The sequence below is a fragment of the Phoca vitulina genome, unplaced genomic scaffold (genome assembly GCF_004348235.1).
Source record: "Phoca vitulina isolate PV1807 unplaced genomic scaffold, GSC_HSeal_1.0 scaffold83, whole genome shotgun sequence".
NCBI classification, from domain to species: domain Eukaryota; kingdom Metazoa; phylum Chordata; class Mammalia; order Carnivora; family Phocidae; genus Phoca; species Phoca vitulina.
Window position 1 is genome coordinate 1,414,944 of NW_022589786.1, and position 11,925 is coordinate 1,426,868.

Sequence of the window (11,925 nt, forward strand, 5' to 3'; positions counted from 1 at the left end):
AGCCACTCTGAGCTCAACAAACGAAAGGAAAGTCAAATCAGACCCAAAGAGGGTGGTCTGTAATTCTGATGATCTCACAGTACTCTTCTTTGAGCTCAAAAAATATCTAGAAACAAAGATGCTCTCCACCTATTAGGAGTTGTTAACCTGGAGTCTGTGCATCGAACTCAGGGTTCAGGAACTTGGATGAGAAAACTTTTTATCTCTAGTTTTACTAAGCTTTAACTGAAAGCATGATCTTCCATTGTTAGTGTCTGTGTGGTAGCCCCCTCCCAGACAACCCCGATGACCCTACTCTTGATATTGACATGCCCGTGCAGCGTAGCCCCCACCATTTTACCAGGGTTGGTCTTTGTAACCAATAAGATGTGGAAGTGATAATATGCCACTTCTGAGATGAGGTTATAAAAGACTGCAGCTTCTGCCCTAGGCTCCTGCTCTCTTTCTCCAACATTCATGCTGAGGGTAGCTGGCTGCCATGTCTTAAGGTCATGTGACAGGAACTAAGGCATTCAGCCAAGAGCCAGCCAGGAACTGAGACCCGTCAGCAGCCTAATGAGTGAGCTTAGAAGTGGATTCTCCAGACTTCAGAGATTGAGCCCCAGCCCACAGCTTGACTGCAGCCTCATGGCTCTGAGTGGAGGCACCTGGAACTGGTTCCTGGATTTCCAACCCTCAGAAACTGGGTGCGATGGTGTTTGTCATTTTGAAGTTGCTACACTGTGTTATGCAGCAATAGATAATAGATACAGTGGGTAGAAAACACGGTAGTAGTAGTACCTGGGATTTTGTCATGAATAGAAATCACAGTCACTGTTATATCATATTATTGTTATTAAGGAGAGAATCAGTATGCTATCACTATTCTGAAAGTACAGAACTTGTTTTTCATATATATTTATATAGAGAGAATATAAAGAAGTATAAATATTTATCAAATTCAAAAACATTTTAATAATTGAATTTCAATATAACTAGTGTCCTTTATATTCCTATGTATGCATCTTAATTTTTTGCATTTAAAAACAATCTTCAGAGAAGGGATCCATAGGCTTCACCAGACGACTGAAGAACACAAAAAAAGTGAAGGATCCTGGATTTGGAAGCTGGGCTTCGTCCTGCCGATGTGCAAGGAGACTGAGAACACTTCCTACAGGCAAAGGTAGGTTCTGCATAGCCAAGAGAGCAGGATCTTCTGGGCGCCGGGCCAGCTGCCTGCATAAGGACATGGGATGAGCATGGCTGGCCCGGCTGGCCTGTGGGAGCCTTAGCCTCAGGAGGGTGGAGCAGATTCTGCAGCAAGTTTGGACTCCTCCAGCACTGGGAGTTCCTCCTGCCCACAATTTGCACCAAACACCGCCCTCCCCTTCTCATCCAGCCTCAGAACTGCTCTTTTCATCGGCTGCCAACCCTGAAGCATGCAGAGCACAGCGGAATGCAGTCGCTGTGCTGACAGCCATGTGAAAGTCAGCACAAAGCCCCCATGCGCTGAGAGGCAGGAGGCCAGCTCGTCAGAGGCAGCCCAGAGCAGTGAGCTGACTGGGAACTCCTGTTGGAAGACCATTGCCTCTCCCGTAGATGCTCAGAAATTGTGTCTGGAGGACACTGGCCCCTGGGGGGCAGCCTCCCCGCCCTTGTGGAGGAGTAGGGAGCACCAGGAGCTCTATTTCCATGATGAGGGTTTGTTCCTATTCTTAGAGGTCCCAGGTGAGAGAGCTGGAAGAAAGCTAGAGAATGTTGGCCACCCTCTGGTCTCAGTCGCATTTTATTTTATTTTATTTTTAAGATTTATTTATTTATTTTAGAGTGTGTACAGGAGAGCATGAGCGAGGGGAGGGGTAGGGAGAGAGAATCTCAAGCAGACTCTGCACTGAGAATGGAGTGACTCGGGGCTCCAACCCAGAACCCTGAGATCATGACCTGAGCCAAAACCAAAAGCCGGTTGGTCGGTTGATCAACCGACTGAGCCAACCAGGTCCCCCTCAGCCGCATTTTAGAGATGGGGACATTGAGAGGTGAAATGTCTTCTCAGGACCACAAGATTCATTTGCCAAGAGGCAGGTCAAGGTTTTGGCATCCTAACAGACTGTCTTGTTGACTCTTGTATTTCTAAGGCCTGGTAGGAGGGAAGACATGTAAAAATGTGTTGAAGGAATGCATGCGTGCGACCCAATTCTCTCTATCCCATCAAGCCTTTACGCACTTTCAAGGAAATGGAAAAAACAGTGAGCCTGGCTGAACCTCTTCATTTTAATTTTCTCTTTGTCACAACAAATGGGACATCATTTCCCTGTCTCTTCTCCTTCTTTGGTTCGCCCCCAAATCTAAAGTGCACCCACATTTTATCAAACTCCTAGGTCACAAGAGTTTTGTTGTGAATTTGATAGTCCTAGGGTCCTTATTACTTTAGCTTTAAAAAGAAGCTGTACTCTGGCTGGATCCGCCCCCACCTGGGGGCGGGGTGAGCAGGAGTAGAGGAAGCGAAAGTGCTAGGAACTCTCTGTGACCTGGTATGAGAGGCGTTGGGGTGGGGGGGGAGTGAGGGAGACCCCCTCTCGGAAGCTTGGAGGTCTAAGGACACCTGGGCTGGGGAACCCCTCGTATCTCCACTGCCTACAGGAGTGCCAGACACGCAGCGCATACGGTGGGTGCTCAGTAGAGACTTGTTGGTTTGCTGATTGACTGACAGATGAGTGAAAACGCCCTAGATGCTGACCCCTGGTGGCTTCCAGAGCCTTCTCTCTGTTCTTGCAAATGAGATGCGCTGCCAAGAGCTAAGGTCCTACCTAATGGATTCAAGCTAGAGCCAGCTCTCAAATGTGCCTTTCTGGGGCCCAGTAATAAAGATACGAAAAGTCCAGGTAAAGTTGTATATTGCACACGTGTGCATATATGTACTTTGCCGACTCTCTAGTCAGCTAACAGCAGCTGGTGAATATCTACCAAGGACAGACAGCCAGACCCAAAGCTGTGGCATCATGATCCCACAGCTGAAGGAATTTATCTTCTCCATCTCCATAGAAGCAGCAGGAACTAGGTCTTAGTTTTAAAGAGTCACTGTGCGGCTTTCAAAAACTGTCCCTGGCCTAAGGTTTTATATATATTTATATGAATCTTACGTAACATATATTTATATATAACATATATATAACATGTGTGTATATGTGTGTGTGTATATATATATATACACACATATGGTATACTTTTTAAACCTAGAAATATTCCCATAAAAATAAAAATTTAAAAAATGAAATAGGAAAAAAAGTTTCAGCTTGCTTCCTTTTTCTAATCTTCTCCAAATTTTTGACGCATGCTTCCTTGATGAGCTTATGAATTGGATACTGTATGTGCTTTGAATTTCTATAAAATACTTAAAAAAGTATACCAAATAAAGGAATTTTTTCCTTTCTGTGACATATTTGAGAGGGAAGGAATAAAGGAAGCATAGTCCCCTAAATAGTTAAAGGTAATGTAATTTTAGCAATTCTGACTGATAAATATTTGTTGATACCCTACTATATGCAAAGGCATGCCTTGGAGACTGAGAAAGGAGCATATTACATCTCCAGAGATAAGGATCTGTGCCTTGGGAAATCCTAGAATCTATTACACACACAATAGATAAAATGCATAGCACACAAGTGATAATGCATGCAGAAAGTGCAAAATGCAATAGAAGACTTGAAGCAAAATATTTTGGAATGACAAAGAACAGTTTTGTGGAAGGAGTGAATGAGAAATGAGATGGGGAGATAGTGAGTGTAGGGATGTAGAGTTAAGGAAAAGACAGGAATGAGAGGAAGAGCAGAAGCAAAGAAAGAATTATTTTCCTCCAAGTGGGGAATATAGAGTCCAAATCTGCCACCGGACCATTTGATCTCTTCCTCTCAATTGGTTCCAGAGACACATGAGGCTGCTGAAGGGACCGCACAAAGATGGGGAGGGAGTGAGGAGACGGTTAACATTGCCAAAGACCAGCTTTACTCTGAGACCTGAGAAAGGAAGGTTGAGGGGTCTTATGACCTAATTCCTTTCTACCTTCTAGTCTCTATCTTTACTTTGCCTAAGTGGTTTTCTATGTTCCTGCCTCCTTAATGATAATGATGGATGTCAAGATGAAATAAGGCGAGAGGATGCATCCGAGGACTGTCTTTTTGTCTTTCAACCAGGCGCCTAAGTACACCCACAAATCAAACTCTACTCAGAAGAATGGTGATGTGGAAGGCATTGTCATTGTCCTTGATCTTTCAACCCCTTTCTTTAAAATGACTCTCTGACCTTCTGCAGTTAGCACTTTTTCTTGGCAACTTTTCTTCAATATTATCCTTCCTGTTTTCTTTCTAGCCATTATGTTATCTATTTCACTGCGGAATATGATTTCCTCCCCAGCCACTCATTAGCTTATTTTAGCTACATATTCTCTCCTGACTATCGCTTTTTTTGTTAACAAACTTCCCACATATGTCCCCTTTGGCACTTTGCCAGCCATTTTCTTTCTTAACTCCTATTTTGTGGAGAGCTCATAAAAATGTATATGATTATATCTATAAAGCCCATTCCCAAGGTCACGCTTCCCAGGAAGCATCTCCCAGGCTCCATTCTCCAAATCCCACACTGTAGCCTGGCCGAGTCTTGTTTAAATACTGCCCTTCTGATAGCAGATTCTATTGGAGGCCTTTGGAGCGGAGTCCTGAGAATGTAACCTAGCACCCTCTTGCCCTGTCCTGCTTGCTTGTCAGGTGAGATAAGCTGTGTGAAAGGTTTTGAAAGCTTTAAAGCCCCTGCTGCGTGTGGAATTTGTCGTTGCTGTTGCTATAGTTTGTTTGCTCATGCCTTCGTGAAGTGAGAATTTATTGAGCACCTACTATGTGTCAAGCAGTAGACATCAAATGCGAACAAGATAGCGTGGTCCAGGATGCAGATGGTGAGAACAAAAGAGCAGAGAGAAAATGACATCGTCTCTTGCTTCATAGATCTTACGGTCTAGACCAGAATATGGGTATCAATCCACTAGTGGTGCGACGAGGTATAAAATTAGCCCTGGGGTCAGTGCGATGATGGAAAGGTTTCTCATACCATGCGGTAGGGAATGGGCCCCTGATCCAGCCCGGGGAGGAGTCAGCCACCCTGCTGTGTGTGGGAGCTGGAGTATTAGCAGGAGCTGAATGTGACAGCACAGGGGCCAGCCCGGATGGTGGAGTCGCATCCCGGGCACACTGTGCCACAAGCTGGGAAGCCGCAGGGTTCGCGGTTCCAGGAACTGCAAGAAGGCCAACGTGACTAGGTGGGAAAGCAAGGAGGCTGAGATCAAAGAGGGATGTGGTCTGTGAGGAGGCTGGAGAGAAAATGGTTGGGCCAAGCCAGACAAGGCCAAGTTTCATGATGATTTAGCTTAATCCGGAGACCAATAGAAAGACAGCAAAGCATTTAAACAGAAAAGAGTTTCGTTCTGAAACCTCATTCTCTGGATACAAGGAGCCCATGCAGGCCTCCTCCTAAATGTTTTCTAGGACAAGAGAGATTGATTGCCTCTCTGCTGGGGCAAAATACAAAAAGATCTGCCTACAGACTATTGCTGGGGGTACGATGGGTCCCAAGGTAGACAAGGTAGACCTGGGTGCTTCTCTTTCTGAACTCCTACTCTAAAAGTTTATTCTTGCATTCTTTTTGGACAATAAAATGTGATAACCTTCAAGGAGGTTCTTGCCAACAAATACAATAAATCTAGAACCCAATCTTTGTGCCTAGAAATGAAGAAAAAAAATACCTTGAGTCATTCCTAGATGCTGCCCAAAGATCCTCTGAGCCTCATTTTCTGTAGTTCACAACAAAAGTGTAAGTTTAGTGTCCACCAAGGCATTCTGCTACACCTGTTACATTGTCAAAGCAGCTTACACTTGTGGAGAAGGCCTCCAATTGTCGTCCAAAATCCCATCTCCCACTCCGCCTGGACCGGACTAAACTTCCAGCCTCCCTTGTCACTACGTGAGTCCTTAGAACTAATTTCTCTCCGATCAGTATGAGTCACAGTGACTTGCCCCACTTCCAGGCTGGGTCCATAAGACCCTCCCACTGTTGGCTGATGGGGCAGTTGATGCTCAGGATGGCTTTGGAATCCACATGTTGAAGATGGCAGCACAGCTGTTAGCGTGAGGTCCTGAATGATTGTAGAGGATAATGGCTCTCCCTACCAGAACACCCACCATGACTATTATAGGAGAAAGAAATAAGCATCTTCTCATTAAGTTGGTAAACTTCTGAAATGTAACAAGTAACAGACCTTTTAATAACCTGCGGAGGCTCAGCCACTAAACTATGGGCTTCTTCAAGGCAAGGACTACACTACTACTTCCTTGAGTCTGCAGCCGCTGGGATAGTGCTGGCATATCGGGAGCTTTCAGTAGATGTACCTCAAGGAGTGGTATCGCTCAGGAAAATTAGGTGATAGGCTTGCGAATTTGTTCACATAACAACTCAGATATGCAGAGAGATGCACTTCTGGACCTGGTCTTTCTCATCATGCATTCCTAGCTTGGTGGTTGGGGTAGGTGGAAGGGATAACCAAATGCCAATCCGGTTAAACCTTTGTCTACTGCCATATTTAAATAGCCTCAGTGGGTGATGTTTAGTCTTTTGGGATAATTGTTCATTTTTATACTCACTTGACTTTTTCCAAGATGGTGTCTAGGGTGTAAGTAAGAGGAAAAACACTTGAGTTAAAGGGTCTCAGAGCTACCTGAAATCCTCCCACCTCGTAGGTGGCCTTGGCAATGGAAAATCTAATCTGAGGTGTGTTGCTGCTGAATTTTTTCTCAGCTTAGTCAGGGACCTGTGGCCACTTTTTGTTTATTCAGATCCCCTCAGTTTTTGCAGGGTGGCCTTCTCTGGATCTCTGTTGTGCCCCTCTAGAATCCTGACTCAGACTGCCCCCAGCCTTTACTATGAGATCTCCTCACCTTGGCTATGGAGGCCCCAAGGATCACCCCCTGGGCTGTCTCTTTGGTGTTTATGCCATATAAGAATCAGGGTAGAAGCAAGAGTGCAGTCTAGATCCTTATCTGAATGCTGTCCTCTTGACTCAGCTGCACTGTCCCCTTTTAGAATGGGGTCCACTGCATAGAGGTATCTTATAGATTCATGACAGGAAGTGAAATAAAAGCCCAGAAAAGGAAATTCCGGACCCATGTGCCCAACAGTTTTTGTCTCCTACTTTGTCTTCCTTCTTCTTATAGTCTCCTAGAGCCAGAAAAAGGATAAATTTTTCCTCCTTCCTGCGGATCCTCCTTCTACCCAGCAAACAAGCCACAAGGGCTGAAAGCTTGTCTGATCCCTAATCGTGCTCTAGGTGTGGTTCTTGCTACATTAAATGGGAGATAAAAGATTTGAAAAAGCCTTTCTCTGTCACATACATGTGACTCTCAAGTTGTGTTGTGAAATCTCTTGCTTTTTTTTAAAAGATTTATTTATTTATTATTTATTCTGACATTATGACAACAAACGAGCTGTGTTTTTTTTTTTAAATCGAAGTATATAACATTGTGCAATCTTCACAGTAACCCAATGAAGTAGTCACAATATTATTTTCCTTTTGTAGATGAAGAAACTGAGGCTTGGAGAAGTTAAGTGGCTTAGTCAAGGTTCACAGGGAGGAAACGAGTCATAAATGGAGTCAGGCCTTGAGCTGAAACCTCTCGGGTCTATTTTCATTTCAAATACACACTGTCAGTCCTCACGTCTAAATGTTATTCCTTCTGATTTCCAACATCTGCTGTGGGTTTTTTTTTTTTTTTCTTTTTAAGACCACTGTGGCATGTTAATTGATCAGAGCCCAAACAAGTGGATGGTGATGCTCTGCAGACTTCCATGACGTAGGACTTGGCTTATTAGTAATTTAAATCATGCTATAAAATAATCCCACTCCTACTCTATTGCTTTAAGCCATCTGCTTTGTGATGATCAGAGTTTCAACCTAATGAAAAAAATATTGAGTTAGAGGTCTTTTTGTTTTGTTTTGTTTTGTTTTTGATGATAACCTAATACCAGGGGTATTGCTGGGAGGCATTTGCCACAAACTTCAAACTGGGTCACCTGCCTCATTTGTGTGCAGAGCAGACACCTGCCAAGGCTTGTCTTTCCAAGATCTTTGTCTGTGAGAGAACATGGGAATAGGAACATGAAGGGATGAGGAACATGAGCTCCATGGGTCTGCCAAGTCAGTAACAATATAGGAGCAGGAAAATATAGTTGAAAACTCCTTTAAACATTAGCCAATCTGGGTTTGGTTTCTTTTTCTACATAATGTTTTTAACAGTTCTTACAAATGTAGGTTGTCCAAAACCACAGACAAATTTAAAAAAGAAGAAGAGGAGGAGAAAGAGGAAGGAAGAAGAAGAGGTGTATTTCTGTCTTTAAACACTCTGAAAACCTTTTGTAGAATGAAAGACTCTTCAAACACTGAGCCGGGGTAGACCTCATCTGACCCCTACCCTTTCACCTTTCCTCTTATATTGCTTTATCCAGACAAGACATTCATTAGTCCCTCCTGGTATGTGTAATCCAAGCAATAATTCATGGCTTTATTAATTTAAAACATAGCTACTAGCTTATATCTTCATTCTGTGAAACTTAATTGAATTCTAGAATTGATCAAATAAAGCCACCTAAATTCAACCAGCCATCCATGAAAGTGCATTCATAAACTTGAACATTATTAGGCCAGAACTATTTCTTCCATGCTCCTGCATCAGGTCTGAGTGTCTCCCTCTCGCTGAAATTTCTTAGCATTATTCCATGGGCACTTTCCAATTAGCATGGCTTCTTAGGAACCTTTAGCAAAAGTTTAAACATTTCAGTGAAGTTTATTCATTATTTTACCTATTAGCAGAGATTAGCTTCAACAATCACAATTCCCATATTTCATAGATGCCTGGTGGCAATTGCTCAGAGCAGGCTGAGAATAGGACAATAAGTGTAAAGGTATTTTCAAAGCATGAATGGGGTTAGTCACAATACAAGTGTGAAACCAAACATGTCAGTTGGTCTCAAATATCTCTCTGGCTTCCATTTTGTGATCCTGGTTTATGTGTTTACTCTGAGGACAATTGAGTAGCTGTGAAGATAGAGAACAACTTTCTAAAGGGATGGGACCCAAAACTAATTGGTTTTGAAGAGGGAAGGTGGTCAGGACTATGGGTCATTAGTGATCAGTCACCGTATAAGTCTGGGGGTCCTGGGGGTGAGCAGAGGGGATGCCTGGGGAGCAGGAAGGGGTATGGCAGAGGGTAGGAGAGCTATTTCACTGTTCTTTCTAGGGTTAGCCTACTTCCAGTCTCTAGTCTTTGTTCCCATTACTAGTTTTTTTCTGGTCAGAACCAAAATGCAAAATGTCCACAATCCCTGGACTTGACATATCTATCTGACTTATGAGACTATTATTGTATTGACAAAAAAACTCTGCTTTTCTTCAGGAAAGTATTTCCAAATAAAGCCCAGGTCCTGCCTCTTACTGAGTGAAGATGAAGAAAACTTCCTCTCAGCAACTCAGCACCTTTTGACTTGAAGAGCCTTGAGGAATGACAAATCAAAGCATGACAGACAGCCCCCACTGGCTTTGGGGCCAGAGCGGCGCTTCCCGGGACATGCCTTTTTCATCACCATCACAGATTTCAGTGGTGGCTGGCAGGTAACAGTAAGTTGAGAATCTAAGTAAATCTAGAGAGTATTTGGTCATAAATTGAAATTTATAAGGCACATTGGTATATTCCTGCTTTCAAAGTAGAATATAGGATCACAGATTAAGGGCATGGTTTTCCTAACTCTTGGCTATAAGAGAACCTCAATGTTTAAGCAAGCCCCACATTAGTTATCAGGTGTAGTGAAATGAGCTATTATCTCTTAGAATGACATCTTTGAGAAGAACAATATACATGGTCATTTGGGAGGAAAAAAATTATATGATTTATATGTGTTTAGGCCCAATATGGTGGATTACATTTTTATAGATGCTATTATAATACTTGAATCATTACATTTGATAGTAGGAATGTAGAATCATTCATAATTCAGGGGTTTTAAGCATCTATTATTTACAGCGTATTGGTTAGCTTGGGAAGCTATAACAAAATAGCATCAACTGGGTGCTTAAACAACAGAAATTTATTTTCTCATAGTTAAGGAGGCTGAAATTCTGAAATCAAGAGAGCAACACGGTCCAATTCTGGCGAGACCTGTCTTCCTCTCTTGCAGATAATCACCTTCTCACTGTATCCTCAAATGGTGAGGAGGGAGAGAGCAAATTCTTTGGTGTGTCCTCTTATAAGGGGATCATCCAACAGACCAGACACCTCCCCTTATGACCTCTAATCTTGATTACATCCTAAGGGGGCCATCTCTAAATACCATCACACTGGGGAGTAGAGCTTCAACATATGAATTTTAAGGGAACACAAATATTCAGTTCATAGCATAGATCAACACGAGACTCAAAAATGTGGTGACATGGAAAAATGAGAAAAAAATTTTAGATACTTATAAACTTTAGAACCAAAAATTTATACCATGTGTGTCTCCCTATTTTGTGACTCTAAAATCTGCACTTCCAGAAATTTACCTAGAGACATATTCAGACTTCACACACCTAAAAATGGAAGAACAGAGTTATATATAAGAAGCACCATCTGCTTCATCAAGTAACTTAATATTTTGAAACTGAATCATCTCCAAATTATGATTAAAATTCAGTGCAGAAAATGGAATGACTAAACAGCTCAATATTTAAATAAAATTTGGACAATTACTTATTCTATCTCATCATCCTCATCTGTAAAATGAGGAGCATACATACCCTACCTATGGTAGAGAATTGATATTAGTCTTAAGGGAGTTGTTATAGTTGAAAAGGCTTGCCTGAATAAGTGAATGTTATTATGGTCTGATTTTGCAAATATTTATTTAGCTGTATGTGTCTGACACCCTGCCGTGTTCAAGAAATGCAAAATTAAGTAAGGCATGAGTCTCTACATTAAGGAGCTCACCATATGGTGGCAAAGACAAATCCATGAATTACTCTGAACAACTAATTAGGGTACAATGTAACAAATGTTATAATAAAGCTCTGTATAGGATACTAAGGAAAAACCACACACTGAGAATTTTAATATGGGGCTGGGGAACTCATCATTTGGCATGAAAATCTGACTAATCATTTGCTCAGGACTTTCACCTGGCTCCTAAATTTCTTGCCAAGATTCTTCTTGTGTAGCCTGGATTAGCTGCATTCATTTTGAAGCTCTACTATATGATGCAATTAATATTTAAGATTGTTACATCATCTTGATAAATTGACTCCTTTATCATTAGCTTTCTTTATCCCTGGCAATGTTCTTTGCTACTTTGATATAGTCAGTCTTATAGCTTTCTGTGGAATTGTGTTATATGGTATATACTTTTCAATCCTTTCACTTCTAACCACTTCTTATTTTTATATTTAAAGTGGGTTTTCTTGTGGGCAGTATATAGTTGAATCTTGCTTTATAATTCAATGTAACATTCTCTATCTTTTAAGCGGAGTGTTTAGATCATTTATAATTAATGTAGTTAGTGATATGGTTGAATTAAAATCTACAATCATGCTATTTGTTTTCTTTTTGTTTCATCTATTCTTTGTTCATTTTATACTCGTTTTATTCCTTTATTGGATTGAATGTTTTTAATAATTTAATTTTATCATTTGTTGGCTTATTAGGTATAATTCTTTGCTATGGTTACTTTAGGGTTTTTATTATACATTTTCATTATACATTTTAACTTTTTACAGTATCCCTTCAAGAGACATTATACTTATTCACCATAATAAGAATATAACAAAATTATACTTCTGTTTCTCCTCTCCTAGCCTTTGTGCTATGATTGTCATGTTTTATTTCT

At 41.6% G+C, this 11,925-nt stretch overlaps 1 protein-coding gene across 1 annotated transcript in view; it reads left to right on the top strand.

Moving 5' to 3' along the window:
* SNX18 (sorting nexin 18) overlaps positions 1-11,612 on the top strand; it is a 162,479-nt gene extending 150,867 nt beyond the window's left edge. The window contains exons 12-13 of the mRNA XM_032395346.1: positions 1,037-1,162; positions 9,468-11,612. The gene's annotated coding sequence lies outside the window, so the exon portion shown is untranslated. The remainder of the gene's footprint in view (positions 1-1,036; positions 1,163-9,467) is intronic.
* Positions 11,613-11,925: the final 313 nt, after the last annotated feature.